Source organism: Salmo trutta, chromosome 19 (assembly GCF_901001165.1).
Source record: "Salmo trutta chromosome 19, fSalTru1.1, whole genome shotgun sequence".
NCBI lineage: Eukaryota > Metazoa > Chordata > Actinopteri > Salmoniformes > Salmonidae > Salmo > Salmo trutta.
In genome coordinates this window covers 36,534,257-36,557,633 of record NC_042975.1, presented here as the reverse complement: position 1 = coordinate 36,557,633, position 23,377 = coordinate 36,534,257, and positions in this window count along the sequence as shown.

The window sequence follows — 23,377 nt, the reverse complement described above, 5'->3', positions numbered from 1 at the left end:
GCTTGAGTCTAAATAGATACTGTACTCATGTTTCATGTTCCTCACCGTAGGTTGCATGAAGTAAACAGTACAGAATCTGAACTGAACAATGTTTGTTATAACTAGTTAAGTAGGCCTATAGGTATGTTAATTCAGGGACATCTTAACATTCACCAGGCATTGTGATCCCATTTTACCCTACAAAATATTTGTTTTTGGTGCATCCGTAGAATAGGTCTTCCAGGGCAATGTGTAGGTCGCTTTCAATAGGGGAGTCTTGTGTTTTCACTCTTTCTCGCAGGCCTCAACCCTTGACTTCATTCCCATCTTTCATGCATGGCTCCTGAGTGGCGCCATGGTCTAAGGCACTGCATCTCAGTGCAAGAGGCATCACTACAGTCCCTGGTTCAAATCCAGGCTGGATCACATTCGGCTGTGATTGGGAGTTCCATAGGGTGGCACACAATTGGCCCAGCATCATCCGTGTTTGGCCTGGGTAGGCTGTCATTGTAAATAAGAGTTTGTTCTTAACTGACTTGCCTAGTTAAATAGATATAAAAATTCATGTTGCAGTCTGAAGGGGGAAGCAGAATCAAATCAAAGCGAGAACAGTCTATGACTAAGGGTGGCTGGAGTCTTTGACAATTTTTAGGGCCTTCCTCTGATACCGCCTGGTATAGAGGTCCTGGATGGTAGGAAGCTTGGCCCCGGTGATGTACTGGGCCGTACGCGCTACCCTCTGGTGCCTGGCGGTAGGAGGCCGAGCAGTTGCCATACCAGGCAGTGATGCAACCAGTCAGGATGCTCTTCATGGTGCAGCTGTAAAACTTTTTGAGGATCTGAGGACTCATGCCAAATCTTTTGTCTCCTGAGGGGGAATAGGTTTTGTCATGCCCTTTTCACGACTGTCTTGGTGTGCTTGGACCATGTTAGTTTGTTGGTGATGTGGACACCAAGGAACTTGAAACTCAACCTGCTCCACTACAGCCCCGTCGATGAGAATGGGGGCGTGCTCGGTCCTCCTTTTCCTGTAGTCCACAATCATCTCCTTTGTCTTGATCACAATGAGGGAGAGGTTCTTTTCCTGGCACCACACTGCCAGGTCTCTGACCTCCCTATAGGCTGTCTTGTCGTTGTCGGTGATCAGGCCTACCACTGTTGTGTCATCGGAAAACTTAATGATGCTGTTGGAGTCGTGGCTGGCCATGCAGTCATGAGTGAACAGGGAGTACAGGAGGGGACTGAGCATGCACCCCTGAGAGGTCCCTGTGTTGAGAATCAGTGTGGCGGATGTGTTGTTACCTATCCTTACCACCTGGGGACGGCCCATCAGGAAGTCCAGGATCCAGTTGCAGAGGGAGGTGTTTAGTCCCAGGGTCCTTAGCTTAGTGATGAGTTTTGAGGGCACTATGGTGTTGAACGCTGAGCTGTAGTCAATGAATAGCATTCTCACATAGGTGTTTCTTTTGTCCAGGTGTGAAAGGGCACTGTGGAGTGTAATAGAGATTGCGTCATCTGTGGATCTGTTGGGGTGGTATGCAAATTGGAGTGGGTCCAGGGTTTCTGGGATAATGGTGTTGATGTGAGCCATGACCAGCCTTTCAAAGCACTTCATGGCTACAGACATGAGAGCTACTGGTTGGTAGTCATTTAGGCTGGTTACCTTAGTGTTCTTGGGCACAGGGACTATGGTGGTCTGCTTGAAACATGTTGGTATTACAGACTGTGCTTTGGCAAAGTGGGTGGGGTTATATCCTGCCTGTTTGGCCCTGTCCGGGGGTTTAATCGGATGGGGCCACAGTGTCTCCTGACCTCTCCTGTCTCAGCCTCCAGTATTTATGCTGCAGTAGTTTGTGTCGGGGGGCTAGGGTCAGTCTGTTACATCTGGAGTATTTCTCTTGTCTTATCCGGTGTCCTGTGTGAATTTAAATATGCTCTCTCTAATTCTCTCTCTCTCTTTCTTTCTTTCTCTCTCTCGGAGGACCTGAGCCCTAGGACCATGCCTCAGGACTACCTGGCATGATGACTCCTTGCTGTCCCCAGTCCACCTGGCCATGCTGCTGCTCCAGTTTCAACTGTTCTGCCTGCGGCTATGGAACCCTGACCTGTTCACCGGACGTGCTACCTGTCCCAGACCTGCTGTCCCAGACCTGCTGGAACCCTGACCTGTTCACCGGACGTGCTACCTGTTCCAGACCTGCTGTTTTCAACTCTCTAGAGACAGTAGGAGCGGTAGAGATACTCTCAAAGATCGGCTATGAAAAAGCCAACTGACACTTACTCTTGAGTTGCTGACTTGTTGCACCCTCGACAACTACTATGATTATTATTATTTGACCATGCTGGTCATTTATGAACATTTGAACATCTTGGCCATGTGCTGTTATAATCTCCACCCGGCACAGCCAGAAGAGGACTGGCCACCCCTCATAGCCTGGTTCCTCTCTAGGTTTCTTCCTAGGTTTTGGCCTTTCTAGGGAGTTTTTCCTAGCCACCGTGCTTCTACACCTGCATTGCTTGCTGTTTGGGGTTTTAGGCTGGGTTTCTGTACAGCACTTTGAGATATCAGCTGATGTAAGAAGGGCTATATAAATCAATTTGATTTGATTTGACTGCGACAGGGAGAGGTTGAAAATGTCAGTGAAGACACTTGCCAGTTGGTCAGCGCATGCTTGGAGTACACATCCTGTTAATCTGTGCGAAGCTGTCATCAATGCAAAGGGTGGTTACTTTGAAGAATGTAAAATATAAAATATATTTAGATTTGTTTAACCCTTTTTGGTTAATACATGATTCCATATGTGTTATTTCATAGTTTTGATGTCTTCACTATTATTCTACAATGTAGAAAATAGTAAAGCAAAATAAAGAAAACCCCTTGAATGAGTAGGTGTGTCCAATATTTTGACTAGTACTGTATATTGCTCATTGTACCATAGACCCACATATTTGTACTTATAAAATCTCCCCATAGGCTGTCCATACATAAACAACTGTATATTATCAGCAACTTTCTTCTTCAAGAAGAACCTACAACAAGACTTCACCATTAACAATGTAAAACCCCAGTCAATCGACCATCTTTCAACGTCCACTATAGCTTGTTGAATAGATTTGATCCCATGAGAGACATTCCTTCCCCTCTTCCAAATAGCTCCACCATCAGCATATAGGGAAGCCCCAATACCCATACCTACATTCAAAAACACTTTGATAATCATAATGTTGAACAAAATAGGACTGATGGTACTGCCTTGAGGAATACCATTGTCAACTCTGTGGGCATCAGATAAAATTGATCCTATTTTAACTCGAAAAGACAGATTAACAGGCCAAACCCCAGTTATAAAATCTCCCACCAATACCAAGTCTTTCCATCTTAATCAGTAGGCCTTCTCTCCACATAGTGTCATAAGCCTTTTCAATGTAAAAAAAGAAGGGGAAAAAAGGCCGTTGCCATTACATCTTTCATGACCAAAGTTTTTTCAGCTTCATTGAAGATCATCTTTTCCATCAGTTTACACAAGTTATAGGTCAGTGCTATTGGTCTTATAACTATCAGCACATGAAGGGTCCTTACCAGGCATTACAAAAGGTAATATTACTGCACGTTTCCAACCAGAAGGTATAACCCCCTCACTCCAAATCTTATTAAATAATCCCAGGAAAACATACATTCCCTCATCAGGTAGATGCTTTGACATTGCATAGCACAACAGATCATGACCTGGGGCTGTATATCCACAGCCTATTAAGGCTGAACGCTTCTCATGTATGGTAAAAACAGCTTCCAAAGAAGAGTCAACAGTATCCCTTTTCTTATACACATTAAGGACTTACCTGAGCTCAGGGTGGGTGAAGTGGTGCGGATGAAGCCACTACCAGGGGACCAGACGGAAAGTTGAAAGCAGAAAGTTGCACCACGCTCCTACTTCGTCAAAATTAATGGATCACTGTATCGCCGTAACAGAGTTGACCTTTGAGTTGCTGAGCCAGCACCTATTCAGAACCCTGATTGTCATAGGGGTCGCATAACAAAAGGACAGAACCCCAGCATGCCACGTGGGGCCTGAGGTACTGGGCGAAGAGCCAGGGGATCACATGGCGGCTGCTCCATCGCCCATCAATACTCCCCTCAGACAGTCAGGTGACACGCCTGTGCGTGATCCCACAGTCCTCACAGAAAAGCCCCGTCTTTTCATGCTGCGGGCGGCTGTCCCTGCCACCTAAAATACTTAATCTGTAGGTTTCCTATTATGGATTGTTGACAGACAGAGATTTATAAATGGGAAAAGTGAAGAGAATCAAAATGTGTTGTTTATTTTATACCTGAAAAAAAACTAAACGGTTCATGTTGGATATTATTAGTAGGTTTGTTTTGTTAGTGAATTGACAGTTCCTGTCTTATTTTATAAAATGGAAGATGTTACGGGCGTAAGATGGCACGTTGATGCCATCTGTTGGTAAATGTTAATTACTGCAACACCAGTGTTTTTACCGGTGTGCTTGACATACCCAGATGCATTGTTTTTAAGGGTGTGTTTGATATACCAGGATGCATTGCAATGTGCAAAGACTGGTTACTCACATCAATGACTCTGTCTCGTCATTTAACTTCCAAACAATGCTGTTCTCTTCTGGGATCAGGTTCTTGATGGAAGCCGTGACTATCGCTATCAGTATAGATATGAATAATGCCCCGAAGCCTGCTGCCTTTGGTATACGGATGAGTCCCCCTAGGATTGTCACTAGGCCCTTAGTCCAGATTGGTGCATAGCTGCCTACTTCCACTTTTTGTTCAGTATATGCTTGTTCAGATTATCCATGGCGTTCGGGCTGAAGAATGTCTGGAAAGTATTGTCAATTCCCAAATCGCAGGAATTCTGTGTGACTGCTGCTGATGCATCTTTGGGCTTGTTGCTGAGTTTCCCATTGTTTCTGAGAACAGTTTCTAAGACCTCAAAATTAGGCTACTGTCTGCTCTTCTTGATGTTGTTAGAAGATTGTGACCGTGTTGCTGTCTCTTTATTTTACTTTTATAAATGTAAAAAAAGTTAAATGTGATGTTTGAACAGGGCTGGACTTTTTCTGGAAACCTTGTGGGTAAACATGGTGGAGCCATTGACAATTAAATGCCTGCTTATGTTTGCAAGTATGGCCCCGGTGTGTAAACTCACTCACTCACACACACACACACACACACACACACACACACACACACACACACACACACACACACACACACACACACACACACACACACTAATACAAGTGCTGTCTCCTAGGCTGCGTGATACCCCCAAGAGGAAAATATTTTTTTCCCATTGAGCCATATTCAAACAGCTGGACAGATAGGTTCCAATGCAGTTTAGCCATTTCCAGGGGTTTAGATTTGTTGGATGATTTCAAAATAACTTTTTGTCCACACACACCAGTGGTGGGTTTTGTGTCTGTGTGTATGTCATCTTTCGGACATTGTAATTGCTCAACAGTAAGTATATGTGTCCCTTTTTGTCCACACACACCAGTAAGTATATGTGTCACTTTTTGTCCACACACACCAGTGGTGGGTTTTGTGTCTGTGTGTATGTCATCTTTCGGACATTGTAATTGCTCAACAGTAAGTATATGTGTCTAAGTATAAGTAAGTATAAGTTTACTAACGGTCTCTCCACTTTCAGCCAGGAGAGATTGACATGCATATTATTAATATTAGCTCTCTGTGTACATCCAAGGGCCAGCCGTGCTGCCCTGTTCCGAGCCAATTGCAATTTTTTGTGGCACCTGACCACACGACTGATCTGTAGTCAAGGTGCGACAAAACTAGGGCCTTGATGATAGTGTTGTTAAGAAGGCAGAGCATCGCTTTACTATAGACAGACTTCTCCCCATCTTAGCAACTATTGCATCAATATGTTTTGACCATAACAGTTTACAATCTAGGGTTACTCCAAGCAGTTCATTCATCTCAACTTGCTTAACTTTCACATTATTTATTAAAATATTTAGTTGAGGTTTAGGGTTTAGTGAGTGTTTTGTTCCAAATACATTGCTTTTAGTTTAAGAAATATTTAGGGCTAACTTTATTCCTTGCCACCCACTTTGAAACTAACTACAGCTCTTTGTTGAGTGTTGCAGTTATTTCAGTCGCTGTAGTAGCTGACGTGTATAGTGTTGAGTCATTCGCATACATAGACACTCTGGCTTTACTAAAAGTTAGTGTCATGTTGTTAGTAAAACAATTTAAAAAGCAAGGGGCCTAAACAGCTACCCTGGGGAATTCCTGATTCTAACTGGATTATATTTGAGGGGCTTCCATTAAAGAACACCCTCTGTGTTCTGTTAGACAAGTAACTCTTTATCCACATTATAGCAGGGGGTGTAAATTCATAACACATAAGTTTTTCCAGCAGCAGACTATGATCGATAATATCAAAAGCTGCAATAAAGTCTAACACGACAGTCCCCACAATAATTTTATCATCAATTTCTCTCAGCCAATCATCAGTCATTTGTGTAAGTGCTGTGCTTGTTGAATGTCCTTCCCTATAAGTGTGCTGAAAGTCTGTTGTCAATTTGTTTACTGTGAAATAGCATTGAATCTGGTCAAACACAATTTTTTCCAGAAGTTTACTAATGGTTGGTAACAGGCTGATTGGTCAGCTATTTGAGCCAGTAAAGGGGGCTTTACTATTCTTGGGTAGCGGAATGACTTTAGCCTCCCTCCAGGTCTGAGGGCACATGCTCTCTAGTAGGCTTAAATTGAAGATGTGGAGTGGCAATATCGTTTGCTATTATCCTCAGTAATTTTCCTTCCAGATTGTCATTGCTGATAGACAACAATTATTTTTTCACCTCTTCCACACTGACTACGGAACTCAAAAGTACAATTCTTGTCTTTCATAATTTGGTCCGATATACTTTGATGTGTAGAGTCAGCATTTGTTGCTGGCATGTCATTCCTAAGTTTGCTTGCCAATGAAAAAGTCATTAAAGTAGTTTGCAATATCAGTGGGCTTTGTGATGAATGAGCCATCTGATTCAATGAATGAAGGAGTCGAGTTGGCTTTTTTCCCAAAAATGTCATTTAAGGTGCCCCAAAGCTTTTTACTATCATTCTTTATATATTTTATCTTTGTTTCATAGTGTAGTTTATTTTTATTTAGTTTAGTCACATTATTTCTTAATTTGCACTATGTTTGCCAATCAGCTGGTCTGCTGGACTTAATTTCCATACCTTTTGCCTCATCCCTCTCAACCATACAATTTTTCAATTCCTCATCAATCCAAGGGGATATAACAGTTTTCACAGTCATTTTCCTAATGGGTGCGTGCTTATTAGTAACAGGAATAAGTAGTTTCATAAATGCGTCAAGTGCAGCGTCTGGTTGCTCCTCATTACACACCACAGACCAGCAAATATTCTTTATGTCATAAACATATGAATCACTACAAAACATCTTGTATGACCTCTTATACACTATATTAGGACCAGCCTTTGGAACTTTGGTTGTCCTAGATATGGCTATTATATTGTGATCACTACATCCTATGGATTTGGATACTGCTTTAAAGCAAATATCAAATCAAATCAAATGTATTTATATAACCCTTCGTACATCAGCTGATATCTCAAAGTGCTGTACAGAAACCCAGCCTAAAACCCCAAACAGCAATGCATGTGCATGTGAAAGAAGCCACATTAGTAAAAATGTGATCAATACATGTTGATGATTTCATTCCTGTGCTGTTTGTAACTACCCTGGTAGGTTGACTAACAACCTGATCTAGGTTGCAGGCACTAGTTACAGTTTGAAGTTTTTTCCTGGGTGGGCAGCTTGATGATAGCCAGTCAATATTTAAATCACCCAGAAAATATACTTCTTTGTTGATTTCACATACATTATCAAGCATTTCATACATATTATCTAGATACTGACTGTTAGCACTTGGTGGTCTATAGTAGCTTCCCACAAGAATGGGCTTTAGGTGAGGCAGATGAACCTGTAGCCATATTACTTCAACAGTATTTAACATTAGATCGTCTCTAAGCTTTACAGGAATGTGGTTCTGAATATAGACAGCAACACCGCCTCCGTTGGCATTTCTGTCTTTCGGTAGATGTTATAACCATGTATTGCTACCACTGTATCATCAAGGGTATTTTCTAAGTGAGTTTCAGAGATAGTCAGATTATGAATGTCATCTGTTGCAAGTAAGTTATTGACTTCATGGACCTTGTTTCTTAGGCTACATATGTTAATATGGGCTATTTTTAGCACTTTTCTGGGTTGCTTGATTGTTTTTAATGCTTTACTGGGAAGCTTATCAGAGGTAGACTTACTCATGTTATTTACATTGGAGCTGATAGTGCAGGGTGAGCTGCATAAAGTGGTCTTTCTACTATTACTGTTGCTTAAAAAAAATACTTTACAATCTTTTTTCTGGCCCTCAGCATTTGACTGCAGTACCTCCTAATCAGGGCTGGGTTGATTACTTTCTAAATGTAATCCATTACAGTTACTAGTTACCTGTCCAAAATTGTAATCAGTAAAGTAATTTTTGGATTACCCAAACTCAATAATTGTCACGTCCTGACCAGTAAAAGGGGTTGTTTGTTATTGTAGTGTGGTCAGGGCGTGGCAGGAGGGGTTTGTTTAGTGTGTTTCGGGGTTTTGGTTTATGTTCTATGTTTTCTATTTCTATGTGGGTTTTCTAGTTTTTCTATATCTATGTTAGTTTTGGGAACGACCTCCAATTAGAGACAGCTGGTTGTTGTTGCTTCTAATTGGAGGCCATATTTAAGTGGGTTTATTTTCTCTTGTGTTTGTGGGTGGTTGTTTCCGTGTATAGTCTGAGCACCTTACAGGACTGTTTTCGTCGTTTGTTTTTTGTAAGTGTATTTTCGGTTTTTCCTTCTAATAAAAAGATGTTCACTATATCTGCTGCAGTTTGGTCCGCTCCCTACAACGACGCTTGTGACAATAATATAATCTTATTACGTTCTGTTACTTTTAAATTACTTTCCCCTTAAGAGGCATTAGAAGAGTCAGGTCGCAATTGTAAATGAGAACTTGTTCTCAACTTGCCTACGTGGTTAAATAAAGGTTAATAAATAAAATAAAAAATAAAAGAAGACAAAAATGTATGTTACATATTGAACGACATCTATTGCAGGAAAAATCTATGTTAAACTTTACATAGCTGGCCATATATGGATGTTAAATTTTACTTTATGGGTTGGTTATGTAGGCTTCTTCTAAGCCATTGCTTTCTACTACATATAATAATACAATTAAATTATATCTTTACATTAAAAACCAAAGTCTATCAGAATTCCAGTCATTCCAATAAATGTTATACCCCTTGATCTTCAAGAATAGAACATGGAAATATAGATTAGCCAAATTGTTTTACCTGAGCATGACCCCAAAACTAAGGACTTATTAGCCAGCCCTACTCTGTTGTTTATGATTTTGTTGTCATAGAGGACTGATTGGGCTCATTGCTTTGAGTTGAAAAATAAATGCTGCGCTCATGGAATGGCATGCTTTGAGCACTACTGAAAAGTGATATTTACATGTGAAAAATGAATGCCATATGCTACATTTGCTATAGGCCTATTGTTTACATTTTTGTTGGTGACACTTTGATATCTTGATAATATGCAGCTGTTTAAAGGGAAAATCCACAGATGAAACAATAACAAAACGATCGCCCCGCCTCTGTTTTTGTAAAAAAGCTGAGGGATGGGCCTGAAGAAATGTAACCACTCTCAGATTAATAGACAGAGTTATGGATGCAAGGACTGACCATCCATGATACAAAGAATATTGTTTCAAGCATGTTATGAGGCTATACAGTGTTTGTTTACATTTACAATGTCTACAAACATTGGAGTAAATCAACCTTATATTTTGGGTTCTCATGGAGTGTGAGAGTTGAACTAAGCATTTACAAATTATATTCTTCAAGAATCAATGGATATATATAAATATATAATGTATAAATCCAAAAATGGATGTGGCAACTACAGATTGCCCCTTTAAGTCTATCAAACGTGTGCAAGTTTGAGCATGTGTCCATTATGGATTTATTTATTTTTTATCATCATGAATTAGATTGAGCAATAAAACCCCACTTTAATTCCATAGGCTTGGATCCGCACTATGCAGCTGTTGCAAGGGCGCATTTTTCACTGGCTGTCCACTGGTTTAAAAAACAATGATTGATAGGCAGTTTAAACTTCTTGAATTCTACCATTCTTGGGTTCAAATACACATTTAGATTTGTGAAAAGCCATCCACAACAACCACAATCCGTAAGGCGCAAATAGCTAAATGAGAGAGCAGCAGTGTGATTCACATCAATGCGCTAACGTTATGTAGATATCAATAATACGTGATATCCGTATCGCCGTAGACTACACTACTACTGTCATCCTTACCTCCAAGCGTTTATACAAATTGTATAATCTTTGGATGCCGACAGCAGTCGCACCATTGGAAGACAGCTTGGACTGTAGCCTACAAAAAACCCTATTCCTGCTCTTTTCCCGCGATCCATCAAACACATTTGATGTGTCATCATAGTGGTCTCTGATTTGTGGTCAGACTCGCCTTTTTTCAATGCTGATTTGAATGTCATTGATAAAAGAGAGAAGTGTCAAAGGTTTTTTTCGCACACATACATTCTGAATTTAAAAGTGATCCTGGAAGAAATCATCGACTTTTTCAAAAGTATCTGTAATCTGATTATAATATTTTAGCTGGTAATGTAACAGATTACAGTTACCGGTTTTTTGTAATCCCTTACATGTAACGGATTACATGTACTACCCAACCCTGCTCCTAATCCAGTGTACACTTCTTGTACAGATTCCTCCTGCTCCTGATGAGCGTTGCTTCTAACCACCATTTTTGTGTTCAGATAGTGGCACCCTGTGGTCATTTAGTGGTAGTTGCGTGTTATACATTCTCTGCATGAAAACCTATTACTAGTAAGAGAGAATTCTGCAGGATAAAAGAGGATTTTAAACAATGACTGCATGCAAAGGTTCAATATTGATATGCATCGTGGTAGTGGTATGTCACTATTATCAATTATCTAGGCAATAACCAGCTCCATAAGACGTTGAGGTAGAATAATATCAGGTTGTTACTATTTTTTTCTGTGTGTGTGTGAGACGTACTTATTGTTGAGCAACTACGTCAGAAAGGCAAACCCCCCCACACACCAGGCGAAATCTAATGGTGAAATCTGTGATGAACTCAAAATTGATTTTATTTTGGGCTCCCGAGTGGCGCAGCGGTCTAAGGCACTGCACCTCAGTGTTAGAGGCGTCACTACAGACTCTAGTTTGATTCCAGGCTGTATCCCAACCGGCTGTGATTGGGAGGCCCATAGGGGGATGCACAATTAGCCCAGCGTCGTCCGGCTTTGGCCAGGTTAAATAAACTATAAAAAAATAAACAGTGCTTGATTTATGCTGTATAAAGGTAACTTCCGATTAAGCTGACACCATGCAGCGTTTACCGTGAATGCAGTCTTCACTAAGCAGGATCATTGCTTTTAAATTTCAATCACGCTGTAAAGCTGTATTTGCGCGATGTGGATTGAATAGACCCCTTAGTAGGCTAGTCTAGATTTACTCTTAAAATAATTCAGTGGGTACTTCCAACCTTTTAAACCTTACAGCTGCCTAATGGACCCGATTCCAACTAAACTACTGAAAGAACTACTTCCTGTGCTTGGCCCTCCTATGTTGAACATATTAAATGGCCAAATCTTGACCCGAAAAATAAAAAAAACGATTGGCCTATATCGAATCTCCCATTCCTCTCAACATTTTCAGAAAAAGCTGTTGTGCAACATCTCACTGCCTTCCTGGAGACAATAAATGTATACGAAACGCTCCAGTTTGGTTTTAGACCCCATCATAGTACTGAGACTGCACTCATGAAGGTGATAAATGACCTTTTAATGGTATCAGACCAAGGCTCTGCATCTGTCCTCATGCTCCTAGACCTTAGTGTCGCTTTTGACATTATTGATTACCACATTCTCTTGGAGAGATTGGAACCCCTAATTGGTCTTCATTGACAAGTTCTTGCCTGGGTTAGATCTTATCTGTCTGAAAGATATCAATTCGTCTCCGTGGATGGTTTGTTGTCTGACAAATCAATTGTACGTTTCAGTGTTCCTCAAAGTCCCGTTTTAGGACCACTATTGTTTTCACTAAATATTCTACCTCTTGGTGATGTCATTCGGAAACACAATGTCAACTTTCACTGTTATGCGGACAACACACAGCTGTACATTTTGATGAACCTGTGTTTCAGACATAAGGAAGTGGATGGCAGCAAATGTTTTACTTTTAAACTCAGACAAAACAGATATGCTAGTTCTACGTTCCAATATATAAAGAGATCTGCTGTTGGATCTGACAATTAATCTTGATGGTTGTACAGTCGTCTCAATTAAAACTGAAGGACCTCAGTGTTACTCTTGAACCTGATCTCTCTTTTGACAAATATATCAAGAATATTTCAAGGGCAGCTTTTTTTCATCTTTGTAACATTGCAAAAATGGAGAAAAACATTTTTGTCAAAAAATGTTTCAGAAAAGCTAACCCATGCTTTCGTCACTTCTAGATTTGTGAGGACAGACACTGGGAGACGAGAAGCGAGTACAGGGAGTAAATATTTAATAAATAACAGACATGAAATAAAACAAGGACAGCGTCTGGACAGGGGGAACAAAACAACATTAATGCAGACACGGGTAAAAAACTGAGGAAGTGACAGATGTAGGGGAGGCAATCAAAGACGTGATGGAGTCCAGGTGAGTCCCATGAAGCGCTGATGCGCGTAACGATGGTGACAGGTGTGCGTAATAATGGGGCCGTCTGGCACCAGCGAGGGGGAGCGGGAGCCGGCATGATAAGATTAGACTACTGCAATGCTCCACTCTCAGGCTACCCAGATAAAGCACTAATTAAACTTCAGTTAGTGCTAAATACGGCTGCTAGAATCTAGACTAGAACCCAAACATTTTATCATATTGCTCCAGTGCTAGCCTGTCTACACTTACTTTCTGTTAAGGCTAGGGCTGATTTCAAGGTTTTAGTGCTAACTTACAAAGCATTACATGGACTTGCTCCTACCTATCTCTCCGATATGGTCCTGTGGTACATACCTACACGTACGCTACGGTCACAAGACACAGGCCTCCTTATTGTCCCTAGAATTTGTAAGCAAACAGCTGGAGGCAGGGCTTTCTCCTATAGAGCAACATTTTTGTGGAATGGTCTGCCTATCCACGGAAGAGACGCAGACTCGGTACTGTACTTTTCTCAGTACTTTACTGAAGACTCGTCTCTTCAGTAGGTCCTACGATTGAGTGTGGTCTGGCCCAGGGGTGCGAAAGTGAATGGCAAGGCACTGGAATGACAAACCGCCCTTGCTGTCTCTGCCTGGCCGGCTCCCCTCACTCCAATGGGATTCTCTGCCTCTGACCCAATTACGGGGGCTGGCTTACTAGTGCTCTTCCATGCCGTCCCTATGAGGGTTGCGTCAGGTTGTGCCAAGCTTTTTTGTGCTATACTCGACTTTAGTGGGTTGAGTCACTGACGTGATCTTCCTGTCCGGTCTTGCGGCCCCTCGGGCTCGTGCAGTGGAGGAGATGTTTGTGGGCTATACTCAGCCTTGTCTCAGGGTAGTAAGTTGGTGGTCTGTTGATATCCCTCTAGTGGTGAGGGGGCTGTGCTTTTGCAAAGTGGGTGGGGCTATATCCTGCCTGGTTGGCCCTGTCCGGGGGTAATGTCGGACAGTGTCCCCCCTCGTCTCAGCCTCCAGTATGCTGCAATAGTCTGTGTGTTGGGGGGGGCTAGGGTCAGTCTGTCCTATCTGGTGAAATTCTCCTGTCTTTTCTGGTGTTCTGTGTGAACCTAAGTATCATCTCTCCCTCTCTCCTGGAGGACCTGAGCCCTAGGACCATGCCCCAGGACTACCTGGCCTGATGACTACTGGCTGTCCACAGTCCACCTGGTTTTGCTGCTACTCCAGTTTCAACTGTTCTGTCTACAGCTATGGAACCCTGACCTGTTCACCGGATGTGCTATCTTGTCCCGGACCTGCTGTATCTGGTCTCTCTCTCTCATCACCTGCTGTCTCGACCTCTGAATGCTCGGCTATGTAAAGCCAAATGACATTTACTCCTGAGGTGCTGACCTGTTGCACCCTCTACAACCACTGTGATCATTATTTGACCCTGCTGGTCATATATGAAAGTTTGAACATCTTGAAGAACGATCTGGACTCAATAGCCATGTACTGTTATAATCTCCACCAGGCACAGCCAGAAGAGGAATGGCCACCCCTCAGAGCCTGGTTCCTCTCTAGGTTTCTTACTAGGTTCCTGCCTTTCTATGGAGTTTTTCCTAGCCACAGTGCTTCTACATCTGCATTGCTTGCTGTTTGGGGTTTTAGGCTGGGTTTCTGTATGAGCACTTTGTGTCATCTGCTGATGTAAAAGGGCTTTATAAATACATTTGATTGATGGAATTAACATACAGCATTGACACACACACACTTACCCCACCAGCTATGTGTGACGTTTTAAATGTATGCAGTTCTGTCCTTGAGCTGTTCTTGTCTATTAATGTTCTGTATTATGTCATGTTTTATGTTTTGTGTGGACCCCTGGAAGAGTAGCTGCTGCAATCGCCACAGCTAATGGCAATCCTAATAAAATACAACAAATAAAAATACAAAAATTCTAATTGGCTGACATCACTAAAGTTTACAGCCCTAGACAATAATTGTGTACTCACTTGATAACAATAATACTTTCCTCATTGCAATGTGTTGTTGTAGCCTAGGTAGAATGTTTTTGACTAAAAACATAGGCCTAATCAATAGTGGAGCTTTGACAGGTAAATATTTATAACCCTAATATTTAGCTAATGAGTGGCCCAATATCTTGCTAATATTTAGCTACTTCGGCTACACAACTCTTTTCTCTCTCTTCCATCTATTCCCGTGTGCAATAGGTTATATGACGCAAGGCTCTTTGCTATTCCTCTTCTCGTGAAATCCCAGGAAAAGCTAAAGGCTACAACATCTAATGGAGATTTATTTTTTATACTAGGCCTAATAGGCTTTTCCTGGAGAGAAGCAGGTTTGCTCTTGTTAATTGCTGAATGTAAAATAGGCCTAGTGAGATGTACATGGCAGAGGCTCAATCAAGCTAGTCGTCTTGACTTATTTCTTATGTAATTCTTGTTGGCACCAAAAGTTTAAAAAGTGTTGACGGGATAGAATGCGGTCGGACCATCAGATAATTGGCATATACATTACTCTCACTGAATTTTCACGTGGGCAGGATATTGGAAATTTAATCAAAGCCTATTGGATGATAACTTGTTTTAACTAGGACCAAGGAATCTATAACTGAATTTTTCCGACAAAACATAGTTACAGCAAATCCCTTTGTTGTATGGGACACTTTTAAATGTGCCTTTAGAGGCCAAGCAATTCAATACTCACCTCTAAAACAAAAGCCATTTAGGTCAAAAGAGTCCTTACTAACAAAGGAAATAAAAGGTCTAACAGAACAGATGGAAAGCAATAAAAACTGTACCATAGAGACTCAGAATAAGTTAGAGGAAAAACAAAAATAACTGGAGGAACTTATTCAAGAAAGAGTGTAATATATTATAAAAAATAAGCAAACTGGATGGAACATGGGGGAAAATGCATAAAATTATTTTTTAAATCTTCGACATAGAAATGCTACTTAAAAGATGATTCACCAAATTATATTTTGAAAGAGGAAGCAAAGTACTTTTATCATACGTTTTCGTTTCAGTTTCCTCCATCTCCTCTAACCAAAGCTAATTGTATGGATTTTCTTTCTATTAATAATGTAAAATGAACAGCCGCACAGAAAGACTCGTGTGAAGGCGAAATTACAGAGGAGGAACTTCTTTATGCAATTAAAGCCTTTAAGTCTGGGAAAACTCCAGGGCTGGATGACTAGTTGAGGTAAACCAAAACTTTTTTGATATACTAATAGGACCGTTATTAGCTTGTTTTAACCACTCCTATGTAAATGGTAGATTATCAGACACTCAACAAGAAGGTCTGATTTAATTATTACTGAAACAGGATACAAGTGGAAAATATAAAGATCCAGTCCATAAAAAAATTGGAGGCCCCTTAAACTTTAGTGTAGTTATTCAAAAAAAATTCTAGCAAAATGTATAGCGCATAGAATTAAAAAAGGTGTTGTCAGACATTATTCATTCTAATCAGACAGGTTTTTTACATGGACGATACATTGGAGATAATATAAGGTAAGTACTGGAAACAATAGAACACAATCAAAAATCTGGGGAAACAAGCCTGCTATTCATAGCAGTCTTTGAAAAGGCTTTTGATAAAGTATGACTGGAGTTTATATACAGTTGAAATTGGAAGTTTACATACACTTAGGTTGGAGTCATTAAAACTTGTTTATCAACCACTCCACACATTTCTTGTGAACAAACTATAGTTTTGGCAAGTCGGTTAGGACATCTACTTTGTACATGACACAAGTCATTTTTCCCAAAATAGTTTACAGATTATTTCACTTATAATTCACTGTATCACAATTCCAGTGAGTCAGAAGTTTACATACACTAAGTTGACTGTGCCTTTAATCAGCTTGAAAAATTCCAGAAAATGATGTCATGGCTTTAGAAGCTTCTATTAGGCTAATTGACATAATTTGAGTCAATTGGAAGTGTACCTGTGGATGTATTTCAAGGCCTACCTTCAAACTCAGTGCCTCTTTGCTTGACATCATGGGAAAATCAAAATAAATCAGCCAAGACCTCAGAAAAATTATTGTAGACCTCCACAAGTCTGGTTCATCCTTGGGAGCAATTTCCAAACGCTTGGAGGTACCACGTTCATCTGTACAAACAATAGTACGCAAGTATAAACACCATGGGACCACGCAGCCGTCATACCACTCAGGAAGGAGAGGCATTCTGTCTCCTAGAGATGAACGTAATTTGGTGCGAAAAGTGCAAATCAATCCCAGAACAACAGCAAAGGACCTTGTGAAGATGCTGGAGGAAACACATACAAAAGTATCTATATCCACAGTAAAACGAGTCCTATATCGACATAACCTGAAAGGCCGCTCAGCAAGGAAGAAGCCACTGCTCCAAAACCGCCATAAAAAAGCCTGACTACGCTTCGCAACTGCACATGGGGACAAAGATCGTACTTTTTGGAGAAATACCCTCTGGTCTGATGAAACAAAAATAGAACTGTTTGGCCATAATGACCATCATTATGCTTGGAGGAAAAAGGGGGAGGCTTGCAAGCCGAAGAACACCATCCCAACCGTGAAGCACGGTGGTGGCAGCATCATGTTGTGGGGTGCTTTGCTGCAGGAGGGACTAGTGCACTTCACAAAATAGATGGCATCACGAGGAAAGAAAATGATGTTGTTGAAGCAAGATCTCAAGACATCAGTCAGGAAGTTGCAAATGGGTCTTCCAAATGGACAATAACCCCAAGCATACTTCCAAAGTTGTGGCAAAATGGCTTAAGGACAACAAAGTCAAGGTATTGGAGTGGCCATCACAAAGAACCGACCTCAATCCTATAGAAAATTTGTGGGCAGAACTGAAAAAGTGTGTGTGAGCAAGGAGGCTTACAAACCTGACTCAGTTACACCAGCTCTGTCAGGAGGAATGGGCCAAAATTCACCAAATTTATTGTGGGAAGCTTGTGGAAGGCTACCTGAAACGTTTGACCCAAGTTAAACAATTTAACGGCAATGCTACCAAATACTAATTGAGTGTATGTAAACTTCTGACCCACTGGGAATGTGATGAAAGAAGAAAAAGCTGAAATAAATCATTCTCTCTATGATTATTCTGACATTTCACATTCTTAAAATAAATTGGTGATTGTAACTGACCTAAGACAGGGAATTTTTACTAGGATTAAATGTCAGGAATTGTGAAAAACTGAGTTTAAATGTATTTGGCTAAGGTGGATGTAAACTTTTGACTTCAACTGTATAAATGCCTGGAACATTTCAATTTTTGGAGAATCTATTATAAAATGGGTTAAAATCATGTATAGTTCTGTAAACGTTGGTGTAAATAATGTCTAGTTCTCAAAATGTTTTAAACTGTCAAGAGGAGTAAAACAAGCTTGTCCACTATCGGCATGTCTATTTATTATGGCCATCAAAAGGTTAGCTGTTAAAATCAGATCTAACAATAATATCAAGGGGTTAGAAATACAGGGCTTAAAAACAAAGGTGTCATTGTATGCGGATGATTCATGTTTTCTTTTAAATCCACAACTTGGATCCCTCCACAGCCTCATAAAGGATCTCGATAATTTCTCTAACCTCTCTGGATTACAACCAAATTATGATAAGTATTATGTATTGGATCACAAAAAAATACAACTTTTACATTACTGTGTGGTTTACCAATAAAATGGTCTGAAGGTGATGTGGATATACTCAGTATACATATCCTGAAATAACTAAATTATCTCACTCCAATACATTTTTATATAAAGTTAGCAAAAGTAGATAAGATCTTGCTACCATGGAAAGGTAAATAAATACCTGTATATTTGTGGTAAAATCACCCTGATTAACTCTTTAGTCATATCCCAGTTTACTTATTTGCTTATGGTCTTGCCTACACCTAGCGAACAGTTTTTTTAATTACACGAGAAAAAAATATTCAAATTTATTTGGAACGGCAAGCCAAACATAATTAAACAGGCCTATTTATTTAATGAATATGAATTCAGAGGGCAGAAATGATTAAATATTAAAGGCTTAAATCCAAACTGGTTTTCTAGCAAATTAGTAAAAATGTCTCACCATGTGTTCAAGAATGGCCTTTTTCCCTTTATTCAGATTACAACCTCTCACTTTCAGTTATTTGAAAAGGAAATCATCTCCCAAATATCGCTATTTTTTTTAAAAACAAGCCATAAAGTTGGTTGCAATTTCAATTTAATCAACCAGAAAAGAGAGAACAAATAAAACAACAAATATTTGATATTAAAAAAAAGGTATAATCTTGGTAAATTATATCATAAATAGGATTGGTGGAGTTATGTCAAACATGCAGCTAACAAAGCATATCGGACCTATTCTCTCTCCTTTCCTCGATTTCTACCGCAGGCTCTGGACATTTACACCTGGATCTTGCAGCTAACTAGCTGCTACCTGAGTGACTATTGGCAACGTCGGTCTCGGAATTAACACACACTATTACGGAGCTAGCTAGCTAGCCAGCTGAAGAATTCCGTCAGCCACTCGTGGGCTACTCCTGAGCTAGCCAGCTGAAGTGTCTCCTGGGCTACAACTCACCTATCCTGACCCGTTTTACTGCCGATGCGGAGCCCCATTGGGTCTTCACGACTGGATCACCGACGTTATCTGCCCGAGGGAGTTGTCCAACTGGCCCCTCCGTCGCGACGTAACCTGATCGCCCATCTGCGGCCAGCTAATCGTTAGCTGTCTTTTCGGCTGCGATCTGAATAGGTCTGTCGGACACTTTTCTTGGGCCACTATAACTCACTATTTTGCCAACTTGGACAGGTCCCCCCTTCCACACGGAACCCCACTAACCCACAGACGGAAACGTACGAGGCGGCTAAAAACAGACCTCCCTCCCATCTTCCACCAGCTTGCTACCTATGGTCCGGCTAGCTGTCTGATTCTCACTGGACCCTCTGATCACTCGGCTAAGCATGCCTCTCCTTAATGTCAATATGCCTTGTCCATTGCTGTTCTGGTTAGTGTTTATTGGCTTATTTCACTGTAGAGTCTCTAGCCCTGCTCATTATACCTTATCCAACCTCTCAGTTCCTCCACCCACACATGCTATGACATCTTCTGGTTTCAATGATATTTCTAGAGACAATATCTCTCTCATAATCACTAAATGCCTAGGTTTACCTCCTCTGTACTCACATCCCACCATACCTTTGTCTGTACATTATACCTTGAAGCTATTTTATCGCCCCCAGATACCTGCTCCTTTTTCTCTCTATTCTGGACGTCACAGACGACCAATTCTTATAGCTTTTAGCCGTACCCTCATACTTATCCTTCTCTGCTCCGCTGGGGATGTAGAGGTGAATCCAGGCCCTTCAGTGCCTGGCTCCACACCTACTCCCCAGGCGCTCTCTTTTGATGACTTCTGCAACCGTAATAGCCTTGGTTTCATGCATGTTAACATTAGAAGCCTCCTCCCTAAGTTTGTTTTATTCACTGCTTTAGCACACTCTGCCAACCCGGATGTCCTAGCTGTGTCTGAATCTTGGCTTAGGAAGTCCACCAAAAACTGTGAAATCTTCATCCCTAACTACAACGTTTTCAGACAAGATAGAACGACCAAAGGGGGCGGTGTTGCAATCTACTGCAGAGATAGCTTGCAGAGTTCTGTCCTGCTATCCAGGTCTGTACCCAAACAATTTGAACTTCTACTTTTAAAAATCCACCTCTCCAAAAACAAGTCTCTCACCGTTGCCGCCTGCTATAGACCCCCCTCGGCCCCTAGCTGTGCTCTGGACACCATATGTGAACTGATTGCCCCCCATCTATCTTCAGAGCTCGTGCTACTAGGCGACCTAAACTGGGACATGCTTAACACCCCAGCCATTCTACAATCCAAGCTTGATGCCCTCAATCTCACACAAATTATTAATGAACCCACCAGGTACAACCCCAAAGCCGCAAACACTGGCACCCTCATAGATATCATCCTAACCAATGTGCCCTCTAATTACACCTCTGCTGTTTTCAACCAAGATCTCAGCGATCACTGCCTCATTGCCTGCACCCGTAATGGGTCAGCGGTCAAACGACCTCCACTCATCACTGTCAAACGCTCCCTGAAACATTTCAACGAGCAAGCCTTTCTAATCGACCTGGCCCTGGTATCCTGGAAGGATATTGACCTCATCCCGTCAGTAGAGGATGCCTGGTTATTTTTTTTAAATGCCTTCCTCTCCATCTTAAATAAGCATGCCCCTTTCAAGAAATGTAGAACCAGGAACAGATATAGCCCTTGGTTCTCCCCAGACCTGACTGCCCTTAACCAACACAAAAATATCCTGTGGCGTTCTGCATTAGCATCGAACTGCCCCCGCGATATGCAACTTTTTAGGGAAGTTAGAAACCAATACACACAGGCAGTTAGAAACGCCAAGGCTAGCTTTTTCAAACAGAAATTTGCTTCGTGCAACTCCAACTCTAAAAAATTCTGGGACATTGTAAAGTCCATGGAGAATAAGAACACCTCCTCCCAACTGCCCACTGCACTGAGGATAGGAAACTCTGTCACCACCGATAAGCCCACTATAATTGAGAATTTCAATAAGCATTTTTCTACGGCTGGCCATGCTTTCCACCTAACTACCCCTACTGCATTCAACAGCACTGCACCCCCCACAGCTACTCGCCCAAGCCTCCCCCATTTCTCCTTCTCCCAAATCCATTCAGCTGATGTTCTGAAAGAGCTGCAAAATCTGGACCCCTACAAATCAGCTGGGCTTGACAATCTGGACCCTTTCTTTCTAAAATTATCTGCCGAAATTATTGCAACCCCTATTACTAGCCTGTTCAACCTCTCTTTCGTGTCGTCTGAGATTCCCATAGATTGGAAAGCAGCTGCTGTCATCCCCCTCTTCAAAGGAGGTGACACTCTTGACCCAAGTTGCTACAGACCTATATCCATCCTACCCTGCCTTTCTAAGGTCTTCGAAAGCCAAGTCAACAAACAGATTACCAACTATTTTGAATCCCACCGCACCCTCTCCGCTATGCAATCTGGTTTCAGAGCTGGTCATGGGTGCACCTCAGCCACGCTCAAGGTCCTAAACGACATCGTAACCGCCATCGATAAGAAACATTACTGTGCTGCCGTATTCATTGACCTGGCCAAAGCTTTTGACTCTGTTAATCACCACATCCTCATCGGCACACTTAGTAGCCTTGGTTTCTCAAACGATTGCGTCGCCTGGTTCACCAACTACTTCTCTGACAGAGTTCAGTGTGTCAAATCGGAGGGCCTACTGTCTGGACCTCTGGCAGTCTCTATGGGGGTACCACAGGGTTCAATTCTTGGGCCAACTCTTTTCTCTGTATACATAAATGATGTCGCTCTTGCTGCTGGTGAATCTCTGATCCACCTCTACGCAGACGACACCATTCTGTATACTTCTGGCCCTTCTTTGGACACTGTGTTAACAACCCTCCAGACGAGCTTCAATGCCATTCAACTCTCCTTCCGTGGTCTCCAACTGCTCCTAAACACAAGTAAAACTAAATGCATGCTCTTCAACCGATCGCTGCCTGCACCTGCCCGCCCATCCAGCATAACTTCTCTGGACGGTTCTAACTTAGAATTTGTGGACAACTACAAATACCTAGGTGTCTGGTTAGACTGTAAACTCTCCTTCCAGACTCACATCAATCATCTCCAATCCAAAGTGAAATCTAGAATTGGCTTCCTATTTCGCAACAAAGCATCCTTCACTCATGCTGCCAAACATACCCTCGTAAAACTGACCATCCTACCAATCCTCGACTTCGGCGATGTCATTTACAAAATAGCCTCCAATACCCTACTCAACAAGCTGGATGCAGTCTATCACAGTGCCATCCGTTTTGTCACCAAAGCCCCATATACAACCCACCACTGCGACCTGTATGCTCTCGTTGGCTGGCCTTCACTTCATCATCGTCGCCAAACACATTGGCTCCAGGTCATCTACAAGACCCTGCTAGGTAAAGTCCCCCCTTATCTCCGCTCACTGGTCACCATAGCAGCACCCACCTGTAGCACGCGCTCCAGCAGGTATATCTCTCTGGTCACCCCTAAAGCCAACTCCTCCTTTGGTCGTCTCTCCTTCCAGTTCTCAGCTGCCAATGATTGGAACGAACTACAAAAATCTCTAAAACTGGAAACACTTATCTCCCTCACTAGCTTTAAGCACCAGCTGTCAGAGCAGCTCACAGATCTCTGCACCTGTACATAGCCCATCTTTAATTGAGCCCAAACTACTACCCTTTCCCCTACTGTATTTATTTATTTTATTTATTTTGCTCCTTTGCACCATATTATTTATATTTTAACTTTTAACTTTCTTCAAACTACAAATCTACCATTCCAGTGTTTTTTCTTGCCATACTTTATTTACTTTGCCACCATGGCATTTTTTTGCCTTTACCTCCATTATCTCACATCATTTGCTCACATTGTATATAGTCTTATTTTTTCTACTGCATCATTGATTGTATGTTGTTTTACTCCATGTGTAACTCTGTGTTTTTGTATGTTGTCGAACTGCTT